Below are 10,787 nucleotides of genomic sequence, written 5' to 3' on the forward strand. Positions count from 1 at the left end.
GGGGAACAAAGCCAGGCACCGTTAAAAGGGTCAGTGTTCCTCTCGCTTAGTGAAGTGTTTATGTGACATACTTATTGATCTAAGCAGAACGTTCGTTTATGCCATAAAAATTCATGTCAAAAGTCTGTGAAGCTGTGAGAAAGCATAATCTTCAGGCTATATTTGGTATCTATATTGCTAAAGGAATACTGACACTTTAAACACAGTGCTGAATTTTTACAATGAGAGTGGATAATACTATTTTCTTATTATTTGAAATTAATAACTTATCTCATACAAACGACATCGTTTCAGAGTTCCTGTGGTGAGTTTGCACTATTGTTTTATTGTATGGACCATAGTGTCACTTGTAGCATGTTAATCATGTGTCAAAAAAAAGTCAAATGATTTTTTCTTCTATGCTCGTGTGTCGACAAAGCTAAACATCGTGTACATAGTGTACAATGTTTGTAAATACTGGTTTCACACTAAGTAATTCTATTTTGTAAACTGAATATGGCTATTTAATTTATTGTGAAAATTAAATTTATTGTGGTATTTAAAAATGGAATGGATTAAAATTACCTATATGTGCAGCGGCTTTTCACCTTTGTTTTATGTGCATCGGTGTGGTCCCTTAGCTCAGGGAGATCATGTGCACGTGTGCGGGACAGAGCTGCACGTGTCAACTTAGTTTCTAGACAGTTGAGAAAACCGATAGATGTGGTAAAGCTGAGTTTGTTAAAAAACCTCATCCATCTGGGAATCTGCTGCAATGAACACCTCAAAGAGCATGGTTGCTGTTCTCTTGCAGCACTTTGCTATAATTAATTCAGTGGCAGTAGCCTGTGAGGCTAAAGAGTGACTGTGAAAGCTTTCTGTAACCAGGTGTATCAAAAAGGCAGAGCTGTCACCGAAACGAAAATGACAGACCAGCAAGGTTAGAAGAGTTATAGAGGTTTCATCGCTGAAAGCTGGTGATGTTTCAGAAGCTGAAGAAAACAGTTGTGGTGATCCCCCTGCTTTTATCTGGTGACATAAGCACCTGCTCCAACCAACCAACCAACCACAGTGTTGTTATTACTGGTATAAACATACAGGTCATGCTTCCATTCAGTAAGCGACAACAAATTAGCTCAGAAAATGAGTATTTTCATGCTTTACACGTTGTATAGCTCTTAAAGATTCACAAGCAAAAGAACAAAAGCACTTGAAAAATGTCTTTTAAAATAAGGAAGAAAAAAAGAAAGAAGGAAAGAAAGAAGGAAAGAAAGAAGGAAAGAAGGAAGGAAAGAAGGAAAGAAGGAAAGAAGGAAAGAAAGAAAGAAAGAAAGAAAGAAAGAAAGAAAGAAAGAAAGAAAGAAACCCAAACAAACCCAAACCCCATCCGCTTTAAAACCAACATCTCAAGACTGATGGGGACACAGACTTTGGAAGGTATCCAGAACACCTGAGTATTCTAAGCTATGGCAGCAGAGTAGCTGGTAGATCAGATTATAGTAAGACCAAGATTTCCTGTGGGCTGCTTGTCTTGCTCAGTGATTTGGAAGCCCTGGTTTTCTGAATAAGTGCTTTTTAAAACTCTGGTGAGGGAGCTTGCTCCTTGTCTTGCTGTATCTCTAATCACATGTGCTAGCGCTGCGAGCAATGTGCCCTTTCGTCATGCTGCGTCGGAGCCTTGCCAACACGACACGGGAGAGCATATGTGAAATTTTCCACAGTAGCTAACGTACTGCTCACGGGTTCCCTGTGAGAGAGCCATTTATCCTGCCGGCATCCAGGCACAAAGGCCGAGACATTTAACTCGCCTAATAGCGTTCAACGAGGAGATTTTAGCCAGCTGAACATTTTCCCCAGCTTCAGGTGAGCAGACAGATTCCAGATGGCTTTGGGTGATACTTACTGGCTTCATATCATCCTGGCTACAAATGATGACTGAAGGTCGAGAGGTATTTTCAATGAAAGGGGCAAATTAGGCCAAAGTTACCTCTGAGCATGAAACATGCATTGGAAATGAATATCTCTCTGCCTCGATCAGAAAAACCAGAGACTGTGATCTAACAGGCACGACTACGCACATTCCTGTTAAAGTCAGCTGGCTTAACTCCAGCTTATCATTTGCGATTTTGGAGACACATGGATAAATTTAGGCTCTATCTTAGACAAATCAGGTTCAAAAAAGCACAGAGGGATAGTCAGGAATAGCAGGGGAGGAAAGAGGGTTCAGAAACATTGCAATGTATTAAGCAGCCTGAAAGAGCAGGAGACTGAGCCTTCAGTGCAACATCCTGGAGTCTTTTTGACATTACCTGGTGAGAGGAAAATTTCAAAACTGGTTCTTGATACGTAGATCCAACACATCACCCAAAGCACACTTTTTTAGGTTAGTGAGGATTTTGATGCAGTATTCATCACCAGTCTGAGAAGTTCTGACCTCGTGGTATTTACCTCTTCAGGAGCAATTTGTGAATAATTCATTTCAGCCTCTGCTTTGCTTCCCAAACCTTGAGTGAAACATTTCTGTAGAAATGGATCATGAGTGCTCAGACAGAGAAGAGCACTCTTCACTGGAGTTTATGATTGCAGAGTGATTCTCAGCTACACGAAGTTGCAGCTGTTAACTTAGAGCATTCAAGTTCTCTAAAGACATTGCCTCCTTCCTATTTTCTTTTCCATGAAATCGCAGGCGTCACAGCTCCGATAAATGTCTGGATTAAAACTGCTAACATTTCTGTGCATTTTTATCAGATTGTCCCAGCTGCTATTTAAACTAGGTAGAACAAACAACAATCATCTGCAGCACAAAAGACTATCAGAGACCAATCTGAAATTGTGTTTTCAGAAATCAGTGTACAGGTGGATAAAGGACTGACATTTGGATTGTGATTCATTCGCCATTAACCCACTACAGCGCCTTTTCCTAAGGAACACAGAATTAGCACGATGAAAAAGTATTTGCCCTATTTTAATGGTTTGGGTTTGGGTTTGTTGGGTTTTGGTTGGGTTTTTTTGTTGGGTTTTTTTGTGGGGTTTTTTTTGGGGGGGGGTTGCCATGATTCCTAAGAATACAAGAGAGACAATATTTTTTAGCAACGTATTTCATGATAGTCCAAGATTGTTAAGAGGCAATGATGGGCACACACTGAAATACAAGAGGCACAATCTAAACACCGGGAAAAACTTTCCTGTTGTGAGGCTGACTAAGCGCTGTCACAGGTTGCCCAGTGAATTTGCAGCATCTCCCTCACTGGAGATATTCAGGAGTCATCTGGACACAGTCCTGAGCACCTGGCTCTGGGGTTGGACCCCCCTTCTAACCTCAACCATTCTGTGATCCTGTGAAGATCTCCCTCTGCCATTAATATTAATATTGTTATTAATATTATTATTGTTATTAATATTGTTCTGAAGTATTGCCCATCAGTTTAGAGTTATATAGATCGCAGAGAAGGTCCAAGCCCAGTGCCACAAGCCCGTTCATTCACTGTTCAACCCAGGTGAACGTGTGCCACTCCAGGATCATCCAGAAGCACCGTTTGTTAATGAGAGTCTTACACATCATTGCTGCTGGGTTTGGCACAATGACTGAGAAGCCTGCAGTGACCAGGAAGTTCACAAATGACCCTTCTTCATGAAGAGATCAGGAGTTGAATGTTACAAGAAGTAGCATCTCTGCTTTTTCTTAAAATGGGATAAAATGCTATTTCTTTTCTTTGCAAAAATAACTTCAGAAACCAGGTTTGCGGAAGAAGCCTACAATCCCATGGCAGTTTAAGTCAACCCAGCTGATGCCTGCTCTTTCGCTCTCCTTTGCACTGACTCTCATCCTTACCTAGTCCTTCCACAGGAAGCTACTTCAGTTCACTATACAAGCTGAAGACTAACCTGTCCTAAAAGGTGAGTAAATCTTTCCCTCTCCTTTGCACTGACTCTCATCCTTACCTAGTCCTTCCACAGGAAGCTACTTCAGTTCACTATACAAGCTGAAGACTAACCTGTCCTAAAAGGTGAGTAAAATCACTAGAATTGCACTGGGTCAGAGCAAAGGTCTCTTCCAACTGGAATCTGTCACTAGAAGTGCCTCAAGAAATATAAAGAGAAGGGAAGTCTAAAGACATTTCCAGCCTCCAGTGGTTTGCAGTCATTGGGTGTCTCCAGCGGGAGAGGGCAGATAGAGCAGCACCAAGTGCCTCTTCGGTGTGCTTGGCCAGAAACCCCTTGAACCCACTGACGTGGTGCTCCCGAGCTGCACTCTAAAACCTCCTACGTCATCAGTTTGCAAACATAGATGTATAGAACGAATCAGAGAAGTTTGGGCAGTACCTTTAGAATTTGATAATGAATATAATGATATGGTAATAGAAGTTTTATTTTCCTTTGTAACTCACTTTGAAAATGCTACGGCTTGTTTTATTAGTTTCTTTTAAAAAATGCTCTCACACTACTTCAAATTTAGTGGAGATCCCTGAGCGGACTTGGTCCTCAGATTTGTAAAAGACTGCAGAAATAGAATAAATTATGATAAATTTTCCTTCTAAAAGACCTTGCAGAGAAAAACATTTCAAATAAATGCTTTTTAAAAAGAGATTTAAATCATTTCAAATTTAAAACATTTCAAATAAATGCTCTTTAAAAAAGAGATTTAAATCTCAGACAGGTTTTGTCATTGTACTTGTCAACTCCCAGGACACCAACTGGCTGCTGGGCTACAGTGTTGTTAGTCTCCTACTTCAGTGCCACTGTGTAGAGTCTGCTGCGTAAGATTTACTTCACAGAGGAGACAAAAAAATATTTAAAAACTGTAACAACATAGGTCTAGCGAGTCTCAAATTACCTTATAAGGACTTAATTTTGTTACCGAAGGCTCATGCATTTTACTGAAATAGTGATGTGCCCCGGCTAACCATCATCACTACCTTTAAGTGGATTTTTCCCTTGTCCATAAGTTTCTTCGAGGAGATGCTTTACGTGTGATTGATAGTCTATATCATTTTTGCACCAGCTGATCAGCTCTAGCTAATCTGTTCTTTAAAGCGTGATTTACCTTCTGACAACTTGGAGATAGACATAATAAACCCATCTTCAGATGTCTTACATGTATAGAGAAAGGATTTTCAGTTCTTTCTGCAATAGCACACTGATGAAAGAGTCAAGCCCTTAGAGAACATCCATGTGTTACCAATCTGGATACCAGCCTTCTTCCCAGGGCTTGAACTGACAAGTGCAAGGGAAGCACAGAAAAGACTAGAACGCCGTCGTCCATCTGCTGCACCGTGCTTAGCATATGGTAAATAAGATTACCTGCTGTTCTGAGATCCCTATTAAAACTGACAGCAGCATCACTTCAGGGGCGGACGTCGTCGAAGCTACCTGACTCTTTTGAGTTTATATCTCGCTTACTTTCAGCTCAGCTTTGCCTCCAACTTTATGTCAGTTACAAATTCTCTCTCGTGGTGGACAGTGATCCACCAGGCTCCCTGAAAAGTATGTCTTGGGAGACAGAAAAAGAAACATCAGCAGAAGCTGTCACAGAGAAAGATTGTGGCACAATGAATTTAAATCTCCTGATGGCCTTGTGATTGGTAGCTGATTCCCTCTAACGACTTTCAAAATCATCGCCCCCCAGCAGCCGTGGTGCTGCTTCACTTCGGAAGGTTAATGCTTCTGTGAAGACGTCCTGATCGGTGATGATGATCGGGCCAAACGTGGAACGTCTGTATTTTGAACAGCCCGCAGTCCTTTGACACAGTACATATACAGTACACGTAACACACAGCAAATCATAGGACACGACAAGGAAACAATGCCACTTCAAACCATCTAGTGTTATGCCTCAGGCTGATTAAATAAACAAAAAGAAACATGACAGACTCATGCACATCTTACTCCTGGCCTTAATTGCAAACAACTGTTTTGTAATGTATGAGGCCTTTGTCATCCAATTCCTTGGCTGATTTTCTACTGATGAAAGACTTTCCACTTCATTGAACTGTGAAGGCATCGTTTCTATTCCAAACCCACGGAGACAGAAGAATTAATTCACAATTCCCTACTATATGAAAAAAGTGATAGGCATTTCATAAGAGGTGGGACTAGCAGCAGCACTATTACTAACTTCATCTTCAGAAAATTGCTTCAGCTCTTACAAGCTCGGTGGTGAAGCTCCACTAGTAATAACAGCTTTACAGGAACAGAAAAAAGCTTTTTTACTTGGGCTGCGGTGCATCACAGTGCCTCGCCAAGAAGCAGCCTAGACCTATAGGGTTGGTGATGCCAAAACAACATTTGTCTTAAAAAAGGAAAAGCATGGTATTTGCCATGCAGTGAAAGGGACAAGGAGGTGAAGGATAGAAGAGATTTTTGTTTGGTTGGGTGTTTTTTTTAAGCGAATGGTAAGGCCAGTCTTGTAGGAGGTAGCCACATGCAATTATCGTTGACACCAGCAGTAATTAGCAATGCATAGCCTATACAATGGGCAGTTACTGTCACACCTTCAGGCTCATTGGAATCAATTTGCTCCGAAGGCCCCACAAGATTAACTGGGGGAGAAACTTGCACTCAGTGCTGATTAGAGGAAAAGTCTGACTCTTTCCATGCTGGAGGCTAACATTGACACCTGCATTCTCTCCGCTGATAACAAACAGGAAACAAGTACAGCTACTTATACAAACTCATTTACATTGAAGATCCAGTAGAATTTCCTTTCACAAAGCCACACATACTTTATTTTAAAATGTTGCAAATTGACATGGAGGATTTCACAGCTGTCATGTTCACTTCCACTTTTGACACTTAGAAAAAGAAATTAAAAAGAAATGTAGAATATATCTACTCAGACACCTTATCAAGCCTTGGAGCTACCTAAACACTCCAGATCTCTGTTTTTACTTGATTTGAATGGATTAGAATAGCAATGACAAAAAAGGCTACTTGATAAATAAAAGTAGTAGCAATGCATTTTTGTCTTGCATAAGAGCAGAAACAATCAGGAGCGGGCTAAAATTGTAGATACCTTCTCTTTCTGATTGTTCCTAAGTCTTAGCCTACAAGACTCTACTTGCCAGCTTTCTTGTGCACCAATCTACGTCCAAAGACTGTTTCTAGTTGCACAATGGGTAGGATATTCTTTGAACATATGAGACAAGCACTCAAATTCCACCAAGCTGAGGCAACTCTGTAATATAAGGTAGCCATTTTTGGTGGCAAGTACAAAGGAGAACAGCCGGCAAAGCAAGGTCGCATGCTATGAAAGGATGAGGAAAGCCTAACAGATAGATGCCATGAAGTCCTGGAGTGGTAAGAGGCCATACTGGTATTTCTGGCACGGCCTGTGTTGGCTGCTGATTTAGCACCTATTTCTGGGTTACAAATCTGCAAGATGGTTAAAAAGTTTAGACATTGCAAGAATGATCCCCGCTTACCCCAGATAAGTGTCTTGGAGTGATACCCTTGAACTAGGAAATCTCATAGGTGAAACCGGGCTCTGGGTCTGCATGTTAGCAACTTAAAACCATCTGAGCTTATGAGCACCACATCAGCCTGCAGAGAGAAACTAACAGCATCACTGCTTCCAGAAGAGAGATGAGACCAGGTACTCCACAATATTTCATCTCTGAACAGTGAACTAGAGGACTGACGTTGTAGCCGTTGACACGGTATGGGGAAACTTAAGTGCTCTGACTAGCTTGGTCAAATGCTCTGTTAACCACCAAGCAATCCTCACATCTAGTAAAGTGTTACGAAAGCAGCACTGGAGTTTGTTCAAGTAACTCTAGTGATCTCGTTTCATTTCCTTTACGGCTCCTCATGAGTCAGGTACAATTCAGCAGATCTGACGTTCTTTTAACTTGCAGAGCCTTTTGTGTAATCAAGCTGAAGGTGCAGTAGCACTTTATGTTCAATTAATTCCAAGTTTTCTGCCGCAGCTTTTGGGAAGTACATTCTAAGGATCTAGAATGAGCTCATTTCCTCCCACAGAAATAAAAGTGCAATCCAAGAGGGAGCCAGAGCCCACAGGAATGAAACACCACTGTCTCTAATTTAAGAGTTCCTGTCTGCCACACCTATAGTAAAATCAGCGGGAGATAGTTCTGCTAAACCAAACTTTATGAACCTAAGTTTGAGGCATGAAAAGGAGGGAAGCATCACAGCTGCTGGAGCCTTTGTTCGAAACAACACACCCTCGAAGACAGGCCAGGGCTACGTAGTAAATATGCATTGTCTATGTTGAGTTTTGGTCCTAGCACATCCAGCCAGTGTATCTCAGCGTATTTTCTGCATGCACCCAGATTGGGAAAATTCTCCTGGTGTTACACTGCCATGCCCTGTACGGTATGGTCGGGGTAATCGACAGAAACCTCTCTGGAAGACTGACATAGCACCCCTGGGAGCATATGTTCACTCTTTCTCCTCCTCCTCCTCTGCCTCACCTATCCCATCACCTTCCCACTCCAAGTTCCGCATCATGAGGCTCCCCATAACCTCTTCCAAAAGGAATCACAACCCCAGAATAATGACAAATCCAATGTCTCCCATGTGGGTGGTTGTGGATGGTGCTGACTCATACCGGAGGCAAGCAGGGAAGCTCCTGAGCTGTCTACATCATCTCATGAGCAGTCTCAGTGCAGCTGCCAGGGCTGGGCTGCACTTCCCAGCTGGCAGAGAGATTTCGCTTTACTTTGGGAACGCAGGCGTTCAGTGGTGGATGGCAGGAGCAAAGCAGGTTTGTTTGCTGATGCAGCTGTGCAGCCCGGCCCGTTGCTCAATAAAGAGGTGTGCTTCCTGGGGTGGCTGCTCTCCTCTTCTCCTTAAGGATATAAGGCAGGTATTTCCCTTGCTACGTAACCTTTCTGTGTAAGTACTTGCAGAGCAAGCCTTATTGTAAATCTTTCATGCGTGCTCACACTTTCCTAGTCTCCATCATATCTGAGTTCTTTCCACCTGGGAGACAGACATCTGGCATGGGTCTCCTCTCAGGCTATCCCTAAGGCTGTTTAAAAAAATCTCTTGTTTTTTCTAAGACTGTTTGTTTATTCATTCACATCTATTGTTGTGGTTTTTCATTAGGGAAGGGACTCCCTGACTTTCCTGAGCTGGGTTGATGCCCTTTTGTAAAGTGGTAGGTAAGTAATTGCTCAGACTTCTCACATGAGAGAAATGTTGCCCTTTTGCTGGGTTTCTTGGTGGACGACTCACCAAATTTCCAGGGGAGGCAGAAAGGGCAGCTCTGTACGTCAAGCCAAAGGTACTGTGAGCATGACTGAGCATGGCTAATCAAAATATAGGGGATATTAACCACTTTAAAAGGGGCCAATTCCAGTTGTCAGCTCAATGTTTCGAATGAAGGGAGATGTCTGCATACATTTTGCACTACTCTAAAGCAGGCATCGCCAAGCTGTGACTCCTGACTCACATGAATTTTAGTCAGGACAGCTCACGAATGCCTTTCAGGCAAGGATTATTTCTCCAAGATAGGGAACACTGTTAGGCTGCAGGATGCAAGGGAATCTGCAAAAGTTCTGAATGAGAAATTTTATGCGCTGAGCTAACATGAATTGTCCAAATGAATCAGTGCTATAACCCTGCAGCTTGCATCTTGGAAGGATAAACAGCTTCTGTACCTCGGAATGAAAGCCACACAAAAATATTTGGAGAAAATAAAAGTGATAGACAAAAGGCATAGTTTATTTGGAAGGAAAGAAAACACAGAAGCAAGCACAGATGTAATTTGACAAGAAATAGGAAAAAAATCTGTGACTGTTAAGTATGAAAAAAATATATTGAACGAGGGAAAAAAGAATTAAACAAACCAGATGCCACTTGGGAGGGCACAATATAAGAGATTAGAAATAAGCAAAACCATTTAATGCCAGTCAAAGTATTCAAGAGGAACCAAAAAGGCTTTTACAGGTGTATTGGAGAAAGGAACTAATAGAGAAAATAACTCGATAATTAAACCAGGACATACATTCCCCGATGAATAATATCAAAGAAAGATTTGAAAATGAAATTTAACATGAAAAAGAAGAACTTAGCTAAACTGAAGACACATATTGTAGTTTGCCTTTTCTGATAGCAGATATACGCCTTTGCTGTGCAGGTTATGCACCCCTACCATAACCCCGAGTATCTGTGCCAGGTTTGTGCGATCTGATGAGACTGGCTGACTTCTGCATCCTCGGGTTTGTGTGAACAAGGGCAGAGGCCCACCAGCACAACTGTTCTGCTTTCCAAGTTAGGAATACAGGAGTCTACAAAAGCCCCATTCCCTCTCACTGCAAATAAGAACAACATACCTGAAGTGGACATGCTCAGTTTGATACCAGATTTTTTTTTCTATTTTCCCTCTATAAGCCAAACTTTCAAGGGATCCATTTGCTCAGCTGAGTGCCCCAGTTCAGCTGTGAGCGCCAGGCTTCCTCCCCTGCTCCAAACAACCTTCCAAACCTTTCTGCTTTCAGCCCACCTCCAGCAGAGAGACCAAAAAGCATCTTCCACCAGTTCGGTACTGAGGCCTGAATTTCCTCAGCTTGTAGAGTCTGTTATAAAGGCAGGTTAGTCCTAATTCTGAAGAACTAATGCATCTCTAATTCTAATACTAATGGCAACACCAGTAGTCGTAATAAATAGAATGTGTGAGCTGCATTATCAAACAGAGCCAGCGGAGACACCTTTGCTCGTTGCTCAGAAGCCGAGATGTTAGTTTTCTATGCCAAGGCCAGAGTCGTCACTAAGATAAAAATCCATAAGCAAGGGGATAAGCTATGGAGCAAGACAGCACGACCCACAAACAAAAGACATAAAAACAA

Source organism: Buceros rhinoceros, unplaced genomic scaffold (genome assembly GCF_000710305.1).
Source record: "Buceros rhinoceros silvestris isolate BGI_N320 unplaced genomic scaffold, ASM71030v1 scaffold10723, whole genome shotgun sequence".
In the NCBI taxonomy this organism is placed as follows: Eukaryota; Metazoa; Chordata; class Aves; order Bucerotiformes; family Bucerotidae; genus Buceros; species Buceros rhinoceros.